The 17407-nt window shown below is 45.3% G+C and overlaps 1 long non-coding RNA gene across 2 annotated transcripts in view; it reads left to right on the top strand.

Annotated features, from left to right (window-relative positions):
* LOC146247159 (uncharacterized) overlaps nucleotides 1-17407 on the top strand; it is an 82135-nt gene that overhangs the window by 15418 nt on the left and 49310 nt on the right. For both annotated transcript variants that reach the window (XR_014732275.1, XR_014732276.1), the window contains exon 4: nucleotides 10658-10819. This is a non-coding gene — a long non-coding RNA (uncharacterized LOC146247159). The remainder of the gene's footprint in view (nucleotides 1-10657; nucleotides 10820-17407) is intronic.

The following is a 17407-nucleotide window of genomic DNA, read 5'->3' as shown; positions in this document are numbered from 1 at the left end:
TTTCCCTTTTCATTAATTCTTTATCGATTCCCTTTGACATCTGCTGAATTAATTTTCAATTACTGAAAATAAAAAGAGATAAAAAAAAAAAAAAACATTCTTGCAAATGTGTGTGTGTGTGAGTGTGTTTGACTGTGGGTGGATAACATAAACACACAGGCGCAGACACACACACACACACACACACACACAGAAGCACTACGACACACAAGGGAATGCGCAAATCTGACGGAGAGAAATTGCAGTAAAGGTCACAGTGAGCTAATGGCCAAGCTATCTTACATGGAATAAGTCCAGACACTTTGGACAGGTCTCTCAATGTCACGCGGCAGCCTTTTCCTTCTCACAGCAACACTGACGTGACTGGAAAGCAAGGTGAGGAGCTCCACTTTGACGTGTGTGCACAGGGAGAAGTTCAACACAGGACTGGACAGGCATTTAATTTCATGCATTCTTCCAAACAAACACAAGTATCTTTATTTTCTCATAGACACACACGCACACACTGCCTGTAGGGCATAGCATACAAGTGCGATCTATACAAAGGCAAGTTTGAGGATGGGTGTCTTGAGCAAAATGCTCAATAAGATTAGGCTCAGGAGTCCACTATCAATGTTAAATACCCACAGGTCATTAATTATAGCAATTATTCACTTTCATACATGGGACAGATATTGACTGTGGTTTTGTTAAGGATCCCTTCTGTCCAAGGATGCACCAGGAAGACTTGACATAAAAAAATAAATAAAAATGTTTTCAGTGTGTTCCTCCAATTTAATAGAGCTGTGGGTATTGTCACAGTTTCTTTTGCATATTATCTCAAATAGCATGAATTGGGTCTCGGTCGAATTGCTTCAAGCAAAAATTCCCATTTGTGAATTATTGTAACATGACTAAATAGTACAGGACTAATGACAAACAAAATTTACAATAAATGTATGGACACAAAAAACCTGTAGAATTACATTTCAGTTTGAACAATAGCAAATGTGTTATTTCACAATTTTCTTTTGACAAATGAGTCATTCTGTATATGACAAACATATACAGGGAATAACATGGGAATAAAACATATGAAACTTGTTTTCGTTCCATGTGAGCCTTGAGAAGAGTCCATGTATATGTGTTCTTCTTCTAGGCCTTGTGTGAGTATTTATGTTATGTGTTTGTGTGCACGTGAACACCCATGTGTGCGCATGTATCTCTATGTATGTCTCTACACGTGTTGCACTTCTGTGTGTGTACGTACATGCACATGGGTGTGTATGTGAGTGTGTACATATGGGTGTGTGTGAGTTTGTAGATGTGTGTGAGTGTGTGTGTGTATGTGTGTGTGTGTGAGCGCTGACCTCTCCCCTCGCGCTACTCATCCCCCAGTGAGAGCTGTGTGATATACAGGCCTCTAATTGTCAGGTCCGGCCCCACATTCCTCATAGAGGCCACCAACACACCGGCCTGTCATTTTAACAACCAGAAATTATCACCAGAATGGAGGATCCAGGTTAAAAGACTCTCTAAGAGTATATAGATACATTTTCCCTCAATAAATTTGGCCCCCGTCTGGGTTCAGCTTGCCAGCTAACCTCCCCTTCTTTCCCTCCTCCCCTCCATCCCTCTTTTTTTCTGATTGACATTTTTACCACAAAATTATAGCATGTCTGTCTGAGTAGGTAGGGTCGTCTCCACTCCAAAATTAGCTAAAGCATCAACATAAAACAGGATCAGAGCAGCCTGGTGTCATTTCCCCGGGAGTATTGATTCTTGCAGACCTATACGGGATTCACAGCAGATTTCCCATAAAAGCAGTAGCCACAGTGTCTTCAGCTGGAGACAGCAGAGAGGACTCATAAAGAATCCCATAATATACAGACCAGGAGACCAAGGGGATGATTCTCTCTCTCTTTCTGTCTCTCTCTGTTTCAACAGTTTATTTTTACTTCTTTCTTTCTCTTTCTATTTTCTTTTTCTTCCTTCTTTTTATCTTTCTTTTTCATTCTCTTTCTGTCTCTACCTCATCATCTCTCTCGTCAACAGTAGAAAGAAGGCTGTGTATGTTTATATTTAAGAAGTTTATATCATGTTTACTATCATGTGACTACAGTCACTTTAATGAGATGTTCAGTTGGGACAAATCCCATGCAGATGACACCAGACAAATCAATCAGATGCATCTTTACAATAACAAGTACCCGGTGGAAACAAGTACCATCTCTCTCTCTCTCTCTCTCTCTCTCTCTCTCTCTCTCTCTCTCTCTCTCTCTCTCTCTCTCTCTCTCTCTCTCTCTCTCTCTCTCTCTCTCTCTGTCTCTCTCTCTCTGTTTTCTCATTGTCTCACTCTCTCCCTCTCTTTCTGTCTCTTTCTTGCCAGCTTCCCCTATCTCTTTTTCCCAGGCCCCTGGCCTATAACCTAAACAATGACAAAATAGTTATTTAAAAATCGCCCCAATCAGAACCATGCCATGCGTAGTCCTAAACAAAGTGTAATCCCAAGCGCCCAGTAGGATGCAGGGTAAACGCTTCATCATGGTGCTGCAACACGGCCCTGGCCTAGCTGACTGGATGCCACGTAACTGCTTCAGTATGTCCCTGTGAAACCCAGCACAGACTAACCAACCCCAGTCCCAGAGTCGTAATGAAAGCCAGATTGAAAAAAGGTTTGGATTGATTTCCAACATCTTGATTTGATATCCTGAATTAATTATTTTAACTTGAATAATATATAAAGGAAAAATAAATGTAGAACACTCAAGGGAGCAGGGGGAGGGCTCCTCTGCCGATCAGCTATCTCATGGTCAATCTCACCCACTGAATGCTCTCAGCTGTGTGTGCGTGTCAAGGTGTCTATCTGCATGTGTGTGTGCAAGCGTGTGTTTGTTTGTTTTATACTGAATATGGAAGCAGCTTGAAAAGATAGAAACACGTTTACCCATGTATGCATGTTTCAGCATGTGCATGTAGTGCAGGATGTCTCTCACTCTATCCCTACCACACACCGACAGAGACAAACCACACACACAAACACACACAGGAATCCAATAGTGTACACAGCACAACAGAAGATGAGGTGGCTCTAAACTATTCATGCCAAAGTCCTGACGCCATCACCATGCTGTCCCCTTTGTCTGAAGGTGAGGGCTTGGTGTGGTAGGTGACCGGGGTTCACACATGGAGCCTCCACAGCCTCTGTGGGGGTTTCCTGAGATTGAATCCCTGAATCCTGAGTGTGACAAGTGCTCTGTAACCCCCCCCCCCTCCCCCGCTCCGATCCTGCGAGGCCGAGCATACCTTATCAGTCCAAGGCCAAACACTGATTGGAGCAATTGATAAGTTACTTGCCTCCCCAACAACAGAATATTGTAAACGGTCATCAGCATACAGTACAACTCATTTCCTCTCTGTGCTACTGGAGGTTGTTCATTCTGCACAAGGATGAGAGGAAACATTAAACACTCCCTCTGCTCTTCCTGTAAGCTGGGCTGGAGAGGGAGGGAAGTAGGGGGTGGAGGGAGACTGCCAGCGAGCGATTGGTGGGAAGTGGCTTCCCCTCCACCCAACCTGGTTTCTCCTGACACCAAAATTATCATAAAAGAAGACTACTGTCAGCCGGGAAGTGATTTACTGACAACTTGAGCCAATCAATCTTAAAGTTCAGATTAAAAGTACCAAGATCCACGCTCCGTCTCTCTCCTCTTCCTCCCTCCCTCCCTCTCTCACCTCTCCTTTATTTTAATCTAAGCAAAAATAAAAGGAGAGGCCTTTAAATTTCATAGCACCCTGGAAACTCTGCCAAGTATTCATTGTGCTCTACTTTTTCCTTTCAACCTCTCCACAGGAGGCACACATTACGACATCTTTATGTACGATGTTCTCCTTTCAAAACGCAATTGAAGCTTCAGATGAGCGCTGCCCTGTGATCTCACAATAGAAAAACAGGCCCATCAAATTCTTCTTATTGACACGCGCTTTGCTGGAGAGGGGCACCTCAGGGAACCACAAGGCCTTGGCAACGTCTCCCCCTCTACACTCCTCCATACACTTCCACCTGATACACTTCCACCTGATATACTCCACCTGGTATACCCCCACCTGATATACTCCACCTGATATACTCCTCCACCTGATATACTCCTCCTGATATATTCCACCTGATATACTCCACCTGATATACTCCACCTGATATACTCCTCCACCTGATATACTCCACCTGATATACTCCTCCACCTGATATACTCCACCTGATATACTCCTCCACCTGATATACTCCACCTGATATACTCCACCTGATATACTCCTCCACCTGATATACTCCACCTGATATACTCCACCTGATATACTCCTCCACCTGATATACTCCACCTGATATACTCCTCCACCTGATATACTCCACCTGATATAATCCTCCACCTAATATACTCCACCTGATATACTCCTCCACCTGGTATACTCCACCTGATATACTCCACCTGATATACTCCTCCACCTGATATACTCCACCTGATATAATCCTCCACCTGATATACTCCTCCTGATATACTCCACCTGATATAATCCTCCACCTGATATACTCCACCTGATATACTCCTCCACCTGGTATACTCCACCTGATATACTCCACCTGATATACTCCTCCACCTGATATACTCCACCTGATATATTCCTCCTGATATACTCCACCTGATATAATCCTCCACCTGATATACTCCACCTGATATACTCCTCCACCTGATATACTCCACCTGATATACTCCTCCACCTGATATACTCAACCTGATATACTCCACCTAATATACTCCACCGGATACACTCCACCTGATATACTCCTCCACCTGATATACTCCACCTGATATACTCCTCCACCTGATATACTCCTCCACCTGATATACTCCTCTGCTCCACCTGCTACAAACGTCCATCCACTACTCTCCTGCACCTGCTACACTCATCCACTCTCCTCCACCTGCTACACACCTTCCCTCTCAGCCATTCATCTAATTGTGTAATTATAAGCAGCAGGGTTTAAAGTAATCGTTACATGATAAAAGCCATAGCAGTACTCTGTCCTCTGCATTTCTTTCTATTTTTTCCTTTTTTCCAGAGGTTCAGCAATGTCATACAAAACAACGAGTGGTGCTTTATCTCTGGGACAAACACACCATTAACTTCTGAATTCATTTGCCCCAAAATCTGCATTGAATATGGAAAGCTGTTCTCATTACTGAAACAGATGCATTAAAGCCCAGTCTGGGAGAGGTCAGAGGGGAGAAGGAGGAGGACGGGCTCACTCAGTTTTAAGCCAATTTTTATTAAAACATCTAACTAAATATCCATCTTTTGAATTCATTAAAGTTAAAAGCAAACCCTTGTAACCCCCTTCATATACAGACATGCAGGCACACACACATACACATGGTCACACACTGTCTTACACAAAGACACACACACTCACACATACACACACACACACACACACTGACATCTATTTTTGGAATGATATTCATCAGCCACCCATCAAATCACAAAGCTAAAATCATTGTTAATATCTGTAGGAGCATCATCGACTATGTTTCTGACACTGTCAGCGGTTGGTGGCGAGGTGTGGGTCGCCGTGGCGATGCTGCTTTAATGTATTGTGCTTGGGGAAGAGGAATGGTCGTATCCCAGCCTCCCTGTGCTGGGGAGCCCTGTGGTGACGCCTGAGCCCAGGTATATGGATGAGTTGGGGTGTGTGTGTGTGTGTGTGTGTGTGTGTGGGGGGGGACACTCTGTCTGACGCTATGTGTGTGCGTGTGTGTTTGCCCAGCATATGGATGGCCTGGGGAGGTCTCCATCATTCATAAAACATGGCCGGCGAGCGGTGGGGGCAGGAGAATTGATCTTGCTAAAGAAGCAGGGCGTCACAGCAACCACTTTATTAGTCTCCAACACGCCACAAATCACCTCTTGGTCCTAGTCCTGGGCCCAGGCCGGGGCCTGGGCCTGGGTCTGGGTCTGGGTCTGGGTCTGGGTCTGGGTCTGGTCTGGGTCTGGGTCTGGGTCTGGGTCTGGGTCTGGGTCTGGGTCTGGGTCTGGGTCTGGGTCTGGTCCTGGGTCTGGGTCTGGGTCTGGGTCTGGGTCTGGGTCTGGGTCTGGGTCTGGTCCTGGGTCTAGGTCTAGGTCTGGGTCTGGGTCTGGGTCTGGGTCTGGGTCTGGGTCTGGGTCTGGGTCTGGGTCTGGTTCTGGGTCTGGGTCTGGGTCTGGGTCTGGGTCTGGGTCTGGGTCTGGGTCTGGGTCTGGGTCTGGGTCTGGGTCTGGGTCTGGGTCTGGGTCTGGTGTCGCCCTTAGAGAGAGTAATAGGCCTAGGACCACTAATATGACACATGTTACTGTTAATACAACTATTAGCACTGCTTATAGAGATAATGATACTACTTGTAGAGCAGGATTTTAGAAACAGTATTACTATAACTAATCAGGTAACTCCTGAAACTACTTTTAAAACTGTTACTACCAGTCGTAATCATACTGTGGTACTAGTTAATTGTAGTGCTACTGTGTAGCAGCCCCAGCCACCTCCTCAGCAGCTACACAGGGAGCAGCAGTGCAGGATGAGGGACACTTCAGACCAGCCGGCTGGAGAGGACTGAAACACACACAAATCTTGTCAATGGTAATTGATCGCTGCTGGTCATTCTCAGTCTCAGGATGAAATCAAGTGGCTTCTCCATAAAACAATGTCAAATATTGATGATATTTCTTTCCCCTCGCTCCACAATGAATTGGGCCATTCCTCAAATAGTTTTGATGAATGTTTTTTATTGTCTTTTTCTTTGTTGTTGTTGTCATAGCAGCTTGGTAGAAATATGCAGCTGTGGTTTTTCCTGCAGACGTTTTGCTGCTATTTCCTGATTTGTTTTAATATTAGCTTTGTTCCCTTTGTTTTTTTTCATCATTCTTCATAAACTTTTTTTTCATCCTTGGTAATTTTTTTTTGTTATTCTTAATAAAGATTGTCTTTTCTTCTAATTGTTCTGTAGGTTTTTCTGTCACTCAATTCATCACATCATGTTCCATGATCAGCATCCAATATTTAAAATAATACTGAAATTCAACTGTTGAAACCAAGACCAAACTACATTACTGGCCCAATTCAACCTTTCCCCAACCCTGTCATGCCATACCAAACAACTTTACAGTAAAAGACATAGCAGTCATGTTGTACTGTACACAATGCCACTGCACAAACTGGCACGCAAACTCTGAGGATTGAGACTGTCGACTTGTCTAAAGCCTTTAGCTTGTAAATATGTAATGAGATGTCAACATCTCTGCTGATCTTCTCTCTCGTTCTCTATTTCTCTATTTCTCTATTTCTCTATTTCTCTATTTCTCTCTCTCTCTCTCTCTCTCTCTCTCTCTCTCTCTCTCTCTCTCTCTCTCTCTCTCTATTTCTCTCTCTCTCTTTCTCTCTCTCTCTCTCTCTCTCTGGCTCTCTCTCTGGCTCTCTCTCTTTCTCTCTCCCTCTCTGTCTGTCTGCCTCCTCCCCCTTATCGCTCACTCTGTTTCTCTCCAAAAACAAACTATTCTCAAACTGCATTGTCTGTTTAAACTTGCATGGCCCCCAAGCACTTCTCCACACCTCCCTCCCTCTCTCTCTCTGCCGTCACTCGAAGGCCTCTAAAAGCCTGTCTGGGAGCTGCTCAACATCACTGCTGGTTTGTGTATTTGTCAGCTGTGCCTGACCAAAAAAACTCTGGAGTTTAGCATGTGGACGTCAGGGGTAATCTCTGGTGAGAATGGAGGTTGGTAGGGGCTGAGACGGGGGGGGGGGGGGGGGGTGACTGTCTCCCTGATGTGCCAGAACACACACACACACATATGACATGACCCATCCAACCCGTGTATCTTAACAAACGCATCTGAAGATCAGCATCAATTATTCAGTCCATTTGGGCTGGAACAGAGGAGGGAAAGTATGTGTGTGTGTGTCTGTGTGTGTCTGGGGGTTTGGGTTGAACAAGTCCCTCTAGGTTTGACTCATTTGAGGGGCGGGCCTGGTTAAATATGACACAGCGGTGATACCAAGGAGATGGTCCAGGGGGAGCAGGCTGGAGGAGGGGGGGGAACACTCCCCTGATCCCTGGTCAGGGATTACACTCCTCTGAGCTGACCACCTCTCAAAGGTGGAGAGGTCAGTGGTTGACAAAACCTTATTCATAAAATGTATTTATTTTACACTGTGATTTTCATGAACCCTCGCGTGGAAACTTGGACACTCTCAAATCCAGTAGTCACACACAGCAGTGCAGCTTGATTTGTCGCTCTACTCGCTCTGTTGTTCTGCAGACTACTGAGCAATTACCACAACCTGACTCTACAGCATCTCCAGACCCCCCTGACACACACACACGCCATGTGTCTATCAGATAGATGCGCTGAGAGACAAATGTTGTGTGCGTGTGTGTGTGCGTGCGTGTGTGCTAAAATGCTAAAATGCTGTGACAGCAGAAATGTTAGTGTGACAAGCACTCTGGGTCTGGCTCCATTAGCACACTCTTTTGAGTCCCGTTGGCGGCTTAACTGGATGGGATAGACAGACTAAACCATCTGTACCAATCCACCGACACACACACACACCAATACACACTCCTCCCAAAGCAACCATTTGTAGTGACTGGTAGAGGATGTGTGTGTTTGGAGGGGGGGGGGGGGGCGCACAGAGGGAGAGAACAGTTATGTTTTCACTGTTGTTTCAGCAAATCTGATGTGACAATGTGAAAGAGGGGTCTGCTGGGGTATGGATCTTGAGTGAGAGCATGTGTGAGTGAACATGTGAGTGCCAGTCATGTGTGTGTGTGTGCGTGTGTGTGTGTGTGTGTGTGTGAGAGAGAGAGAGTGAGAGAGAGGGGAGAGGGGACAGGGAGAGAGATGGAGAGAGAGAGAGAGAGAGAGAGAGAGAGAGAGAGAGAGAGAGAGAGAGAGAGAGAGAGAGAGAGAGAGAGAGAGAGAGAGAGAGAGAGAGAGAGAGAGAGAGACAGAGGAGAGATGTAGAGAGATGGAGAGAGGGAGAGAGATGGAAAGAATTGTCAGTGGAGGAACAGACATGCGTCCATTATTAATGTCCGGTTTTAAATTATATGGCGACAGAGGGTGGCACTCAGAGAATAGGGCACACAGGACCCTGACACAAACAGTAAATCACACATGCACACACACACACACACAAACACAGACACAAATCCTATTTACACAGAGAACACAAAATTGTCAGTTTTACCTATCAACGAGGTACATTGTCTCATACAGTATTGTAAATATGTAACCATATGTCTGTTCTACAAAGTATTTTTGTTATGTCAACACAGTTCACGTAACACATGGCCAGTGAAAGTTTAGTGAGCAGAGTCCCATACCATCAGGATAGCTGAGGTGTCACCACCAATCCCAGGGGGATATGGACCACCACAAATGAACCAGAGGTCGTGCTCTGGTTGGTACCTCTCTCTCTCTCTCTCTCTCTCTCTCTCTCTCTCTCTCTCTCTCTCTCTCTCACACACACATACACACTCTCTTTCTCCCTCCCTAGTCCCTTCATTTGCCTCCCCTCTTCCCCTCGCCTCCTCCCCTCGGTCCCCCTCTCCTTTCTGCATGGCTGAACTAATTGAGTATCTAAACAAACTAATTAATCACAGGCGTCCAGAGAAGACGGACAGGTCTGAAGAGGTGATGTTCATCAAACTCACCCAATTTGTTTTTTTAATCCCTGCAGCCATTTATTTGCTGAATGTGCACATTTCTCTCCCTCAAATCTCTTTGCCTGAGCCAAGGTTAACTGTACACAAGCTCATTCACTATTTATGATTTTGCATAGCGGATAAGTTTTTTATCCCCCCCCACACACACCATTCCCCTCCCCCCTCAACCCGCTCCTTTCGGTTGAAGTCTGAGTATCCGGGTACATTAATCAAAAATAATGACTAAAATGATCCGTCTGACAATGCTCATAGCCTCCCAGGTTTCAAGAGAATAGCCGACCAACTTTATTAATCAACAGTCCCTGATTAATTGTTACAAAGTGTCATCCATAAATTTCACTTCATTTTAATAGTACTCTGCCCAACACTAACAATATCCCCCGCGACTTCAGATTTATTGAGGCCTTGGCAATCAGAGAGAGAGAGAGAGAGAGAGAGAGAGAGAGAGAGAGAGAGAGAGGCGATCTTTCAGGGGAAGCTGCAGCATCATAGATATCCTTTTTAATACAGCTAGCCTTTTGAGAAAGAGAGAAGGGATTATGGAGACATCCCCTAATGCTTCAAATTAAGGATTCAAACTGGGCCTGCTCGAGTCCCACACTCCCCAACACACACTTACTCTTCACAATGGCCCTGATGGCAGCTTGTGACCACAACCCAACTGTAGCCCCTCCTCACACACAGGCACACACACATCCTCAACCCCCACAAACCTTCCAACCCCCCTACTTTGTCTGATAAGGTGAGGCGTCGGAGTAAACCATTACTGGTGACAGTTTCACTTTTCTCCCACTAATTACGTGTTCCTGCCCATGTGGCATTTCTTAGAAAAATTTGTTGAATAATGACCGGCATTAAAATGGAGGCTCTTAAGAATTTATATGCGGCGGTTAATTTATCATGTACTTCCTTTATCTCCTGCTCAGATTTATATCCTGAGTGTCGCCGGCCCCCTCTGTCGTGTGACAAGGCCGTCACTTTCTTAAGGGCACAGCATGTGTATCGGAGACAAATCCTCTACGCCACGCCGGAGCTCCATCAACGGGACGCCATGCGCACACCGCCGGCTGGCGGCTCGCTTCACGGAGGTTCGGTTGTTTGTATTTTGTTTGTTCTCTGTGGGTTGTTTGTGAGGCAGACAAGCCTGGTAGAGAGATGGAGAGATGGAGAGATGGAGAGGTGGAGAGATGGAGAGGTGGAGAGGTGGAGAGATGGAGAGATGGAGAGATGGAGGGGTGGAGAGATGGAGAGATGGAGAGATGGAGGGGTGGAGAGGTGGAGAGATGGAGAGATGGAGGGGTGGAGAGATGGAGAGGTGGAGAGGTGGAGAGATGGAGAGATGGAGAGATGGAGAGGTGGAGAGATGGAGGGGTGGAGAGATGGAGAGATGGAGAGATGGAGAGATGGAGGGGTGGAGAGGTGGAGAGATGGAGAGATGGAGAGATGGAGAGGTGGAGAGATGGAGAGGTGGAGAGATGGAGAGATGGAGAGATGGAGAGATGGAGAGATGGATAGGAATATGCAGAGATGCATAGGTGGAAAGATGGAGAGGTAGAAGGATAGAGAGAGGATAATGCAGAGGTTATGGGATGGAAAGGTTGAGAGATGGAATAGACATGCAAGAGATGGAGAGGTCGAGAGATGAGAAGATATGAAAGTGAGTGCAAAGAGGTAGAGATGAAGGTGGAGAGATAGATAGTGGAGGAGATGCAGTCAGTACCAAGTTGGGCATTTAGAAAAGGCATCGTTGAAGGCAACAGTCACAGTGGCAGCTAACCGTACCCCAACATAAAACACAGCTACAAACCAATTTGAACTACTGAAACGAACACGTTTCCATTCAAATTCATCACGTCTGCTAATAGTCTTTGTAAGTTTATAATGTCATTTGCTGTAGTGATTAACGTCATTCCCCTGTGACTGAGTCTTTATGAGGTGTCTTGTGTCTGCCTCACTATAGCAGACACTTGGTCCTGCATATCCATCACTCTGAACAGGACGCAGGGCAGGTCTGTGGCCTAGACACACTGTCTGAACAGTGATTAATGTCAATAACAGTCCAGCCTCCCCAGTGGAACACCTGCCCTTCTCAGGACTCCATAGAGTAGTAATGGGCTCACAATATGTAGATGCATATGTAGATATGCGAATTGTACTTGTGTGTTTAGTGCTGTGTGTGTGTGTGTATCTTTGTGAATGTGTCTTTGATAGAATGTGTGTGTGTGTGTATGTGTGTGTGTGCCTTCGATCTGTGTGTTGTGGCGTGTGTGCACACCCATGAACTTGAGCATACAGTACAGCTATGTCTTCCATGGTGTGCCCTCTCTCTTCCCCTTTATTAAAATATGCACACTTTTTAGTCTCGCATTAGAATGATTTATGTAGCATATCAGGCGTGGCGTTCTAAGAGCCACCTACACCCTGGCCTTTATTGCTGTTGTTTTTACTGTTCTCCTCTTGGTAATTTACTATGCGCTCTCCAGAGCATACTTTCTTAGGAGTGCTTCTTTCAAGGGCGTTTGTGTCAGTGCCACTTCCTTCTCCACCACGTCATACTCTGCCACCATCAGAGCCCAGGACCGCTGGCTCCTCTGACGCTGGCTGACCACCTCTGCACAAGTCAGAGGAAGAAGCTTCCATCGTCGACTTCCACCTGACCCGGAGACTTCCACCTGATATGGAGGCTAATCACCTGACCTGGAGACTTCCACCTGACCTGGAGACTTCCACCTGACATGAAGACTTCCACTAGCCTGGCTCTGCCCTCCTACATACTTCCGCTCAATTTGGATTTTGCTTCTGTACTCGGTCTGGGAGTTTGACTTTGAAGTCGGTTTTCAGAAAAAACAATTTTGTAGGTCCAATCAGCGAACAGAGGGAGTGGCTGAGAACGATGACGTTAATGTCGTGCACTAGTTTGAGTAGTTCAGTAATGGCGGCGGAGAAAGATGCGAGCAAAGTTATTCTGCGGTTGTGGCAATGCTGCCGAATATCCATAAGTTAAAGTCGGAGCAAGAACATTCCTTGCTGAGTTTTGTAGGTGGCCATGATATTGTAGCCCTCCTCCCCACGGCGCTGGGAAAAGTTTGATTTTCCAGCTACGGCAGCTAGCTCCGTTACAGTAGTGGTGAAGGAGTTGGCTAAGACGAACGCTTGCGATTGGTTATGGCAGATCAGAGTGGCTCTGGGCAGATCCAATAGTTTTAAACTTCAACAGAGGACCCGCCTTCAAGGAAGTTAACGTTTGTCAATGGAGCGCTCCCTGACCCTCTGTACAAATGAAATGTTCGAGGGTCTGGTTAGGACCAGGCTAGACTTCCACCTGACCTGGTTGGATCTTCAAATGTTTGGTTGCAGACCAGGTGAGGAGAAGGTTAGGAACTCCCCAGTGATGGTGGAGTGTCCTGTTGTCTAAAACACCAAGACGTTGTTGGAGAGTTGTCATGCAGGGTTCTAACCATGTCCGAATTCAAACTACACACAAACTATCTTATCACTTTACTGTGAAAGGAATGCTTTTCCATTCAAACTCCAATTCCTCATCGGATAATTGTTTGTGTAAGTTCTATATTAGATATACAATTTACAACTGGATGTTTTTTTACGGTTTAGACAGCAGACAAGGTGTATATGTATTAAAGGTGGTTAAATCCCCTCCTTGTACTGTACACACACCTCCAGAGCAGCCTGGGAGCCAAGTGTCTTTACTGAAGATCCCACCTGCACTGTGCCACACCACACTACTCATACACACTCTGTTCATCCCAGCCAACCGACCTGGCCATTCCCTTATAGTTAAACTTTCCCATCCAGATAGACAAATTATTGTCTGGTTATCCCTGTAGCCCCTGGCCCCTTTAAATAGGACAACCAGTAATACATTGGCTCGTGTTTTCAGTTAACTCAGGTGTGTGGCCCAGAGAAATGACTGCCTCCCCCCCCTCACTCCCACCCTATTTCTTCTTGTTCCTAAATCTCCCCTCTGCCCCTACCTACACCCTGGTATGGTAATCGAATGCTAATTATGGAACACTCTGCAGACGTTTAACCCCCGAACAAGGAGGACAGAAGAAAATTCCTCCGATTTTTGTTTCAATTCTTTTTAGGTTAAATACTAGGGCCAGGTGCTAACCATGTTTAAACAGTAAGTGTGCCGGTACATGTTTGGTTGATTTGTAAAATACCATGGCTGATTCCTTTTTTTGCTTGACTAGAGTCACCACACACACACACACACATGCTCACACACACACGCACGCACATATCAAATATATGGGTGTATATATGTGTAGATATATATTGTGTGTGTACATATACACACACACAAACACACAAACACACATGTCCATACCCGCGCATCATATGATACTAGGTATCCATCAAGGTAGACAGCTTTTAAATGTGAAGCCGTGACATGATGGTCTCGAGCTGCCAGAGGGCTTGTCTTCCTAACGACAAGCATAGCCCTGGAACGAGCACAATCTGTGGAGCTGGGGGGGCGACAGGTTTGATGGCAGGAACACACATACACAAACTCCAGCCCAACCCCCTCCATCTCTCTCCTTGATAACTATCACTGTCATCTGGAGACAGGACCCAATGTATGACAATTTGTTCATTATCATAGTGAATAGATTTTCACAGGCTCCCCAACAAGTCTGCCACTTGCAGCTCGATGAATATCAAACAGACTACTTCTCTGTCCTAGGGGCCAAATTTGGGAAATTGCATCTCTTTCTACTACCCTGATCTTTCTCTCCCTCACACACACATGCGCAATCAACCTTGCCCTCCCTCCTCTCTCTGTCTCTGAGAGAAGATCTGGTAGGTGTTGAGTAGCTCTCAGTCAATCTAGTTTGTGCAAGTGTGTGTTGGTGTGTGTATCTGTGTGTTTGTGTGTATGAGTGTGTTTGCGTGTGTATCCGTGTGTTTATGTGCAGGTATCAAGAAAAGACACAGTGAGAACTATTGCGGTAAAGCTAATTCATGTGACGCTCACATACACTCAAAGACAGACCCCCATTTGCACACACACACACACACACACAAAACATGCACACACACACACACACAGACAGAAGATAGGAGGGGGGGGGCATGGATGGAGCTCTGACTGGTCCATCTGTTGGAGTGTGCTCAGTTGACCACAGAGCTCTGTAATTAAAAGGCTTATTAGCCTGTGGACTGAACTACAGTTAACCCCAAACACAGACACACATGCATCCCACATCAGAACCTGCATGCAACCATACAGAACCAAACACCCAGGTAGCCTACCATACATACAGTTACCATACACCCACCAGTACAGCAGAGAGCACAGCAGGGGTTTGGTGGTGGCTGTTAGGGGGGGGGGGTTGGGGGGAGTCTCAGTACTTTTGTCAAAATAAGATTTAAAAAAAGAAATTTGCAAAAATGTTGGGAATTAATGACAGAATGGAAACTTGCCAATATGCACAGGACTTGGAATCGATAGGTTGGTCAGAGTAATGTAGTAGCTTACAGTATGTTGAGTTGGATATGATGCTTTTGTTGGCAGACGGACCAGAAAGATTGAGTTCATTACATTTGTGTTCTCTCTGATTCTCTCTGATTCTCTCTGATTTTCTCTGATTCTCTCTGATTCTCTCTGATTCTCTCTCTCTCTCTCTCTCTCTCTCTCTCTCTCTCTCTCTCTCTCTCTCTCTCTCTCTCTCTCTCTCTCTCTCTCTCTCTCTCTCTCTCTCTTTCTCTCTCTCTCTCTCTCTCTCTCTCTCTCTCTCTCTCTCTCTCTCTCTCTCCCTCTGTCTCCCTTGTGTCTTTTTTCATGTATTTATTTTATGTCATTTTGAAAGATCATATTCAATATATCTCACATGCAAGTCTAACTGCCTTTTTTGTGAGCCAGCTTTTTGGAGAAGATAATTTATGAAAATTACTTTTTACTCATTTTGTTTAATATATGCACTTTAACAATTAATAACCCAAGCGTAGGAGATTTTCCACTAAAGGCCATTAATTTGTGTAAATCTGCCGTCTCTGACAGAGGAGATTTTTTAACTGATCAGGAGAAAGTGAAATTATTCTCTGGCCTCAGGTTAAATAAGACTTTCTACAGGGGGCTCATTGCCTCCCTGCCTGGCTCCTGACCTTGCCATTGATCTGAGGCCTGCCGAGCTACCTGCATTGTGTTTGGCTGTTTATCCCGGGCCCATCATGTGCGTGAGACGACCCAAGGTCTTTTAATCAGCTCTGCTTTGTATCCACATTGGTGCTCTGCTCTCACCGTAGTCTGGTCTGGGGAGTGAGTGTGTGAGAATAGTCTGGTAGGGAAGTTGTTTGACTGCAAGGTCTTTTTGGATGTGTGTTGGTTTGTGTGTGTTCTTGTCTGTGGGAGTGCCCATGAGTGTGCCGATGGCTGTGTATGTTTCCTTGCATGTGTATGTGTCTGTGTGTAGGTCTTTGTGGCTGTCTCTGTGTGTGTGTGTCTGTGTGTGTGTGTGCCTGTCTCTCTGCGCTCCTCAGTGTCTTGTGTGTATCGTCTATGCTGATGCCCTTCAGACTGATGCACTGGAATACGACCATGTGAGTGCAAAACAAGGATTTCTCCACAGAAAGCTGTTTCTGGATACGTTTGCAGGCAAAACTGAATTAAAAGCAGAGTAGATCAGACGTTTTATGTGGTTTAGGAGGCGCAGATGTTTGTACTGAATTCTTCTTTCCTGTGACCGCATCAGTTCCTAAAAAACCCCAATGCTATTTCCTTCTGAGACCCAGCAACTTATTTGATTTTGGGCTAGTAACTTTGCAACTAAACAGTCCGCAACTCTACTGTCCGTATTTAATTATTTTGTCCAATTGAGATGGCATCCTCTGTTTAATTGTGCCGCAAATGTGAACAAACTCCGGAACAGTCACATAACTCTAATAAGTTTATACATTTATACATGCTTTACAATGACAAATACAGAGCTATATTGTGATATTTCTCTCCTTAGAATATGTGTCGTATCCATTCCCCAAACACTTATGTAAAATGTAAGCATTTGAAAGTCCCTTTTTCCGTGTCTCAGGAGTATAATATATCTCTGCAGTCTTCTTTATGATATGATATGCAGTGGTCTCTGGAAGAGTTCACTCTAAATAGTAGCCTCTGCCTCCAATCCAATTTTCCTTTCCTTGTTCACTTTTTTTCTTTCATTTACTCTCCATCCCTCTCTCTCCTCTCACTTCTCACTTCTCCTTTTCTTGTCTCTACCACTCTCGCGCTCTCTCTCTCTCTCTCTCTCTCTCTCTCTCTCTCTCTCTCTCTCTCTATCTCTCTCTCTCTCTCTTTATCTCTCTCTCTCTCTTTCTGCTGGTACTTTTAAGTTCAGAGTCTGAGAGCATGTCTTCATTAGCAGCATTAACATTCACAGGCTGTAGTAAATTCTGACAGCGAAAAGGTCCCCGTAACCTTTAGTTGTGCAGAAATTTACTTCCCAAGAAAATTACAGCTGGCACTGTCTTAATTAATGCTCCCTCTCTTTTCTGAAAACCTCCGGCTTGTCAGCCGGAAAAAAAAGGAGAAAAAGAAAAAGAAAGGAAGAAGGAGATGAGCGAGGGAGAAGAGGGGGGAGAAAAAGATAGGGAGAAACTCTAGACGACTAAACAGCTCTGGTTGCAGAGAGAGAGAGCCTTGAGATGGTGAGAATAAT

Source organism: Hypomesus nipponensis, chromosome 19, assembly GCF_054491055.1.
Source record: "Hypomesus nipponensis isolate SF chromosome 19, ASM5449105v1, whole genome shotgun sequence".
Lineage (NCBI taxonomy): Eukaryota > Metazoa > Chordata > Actinopteri > Osmeriformes > Osmeridae > Hypomesus > Hypomesus nipponensis.
The sequence above is the reverse complement of the archived record's forward strand: the minus strand, read 5'-3'. Positions and strand labels throughout refer to the sequence as shown.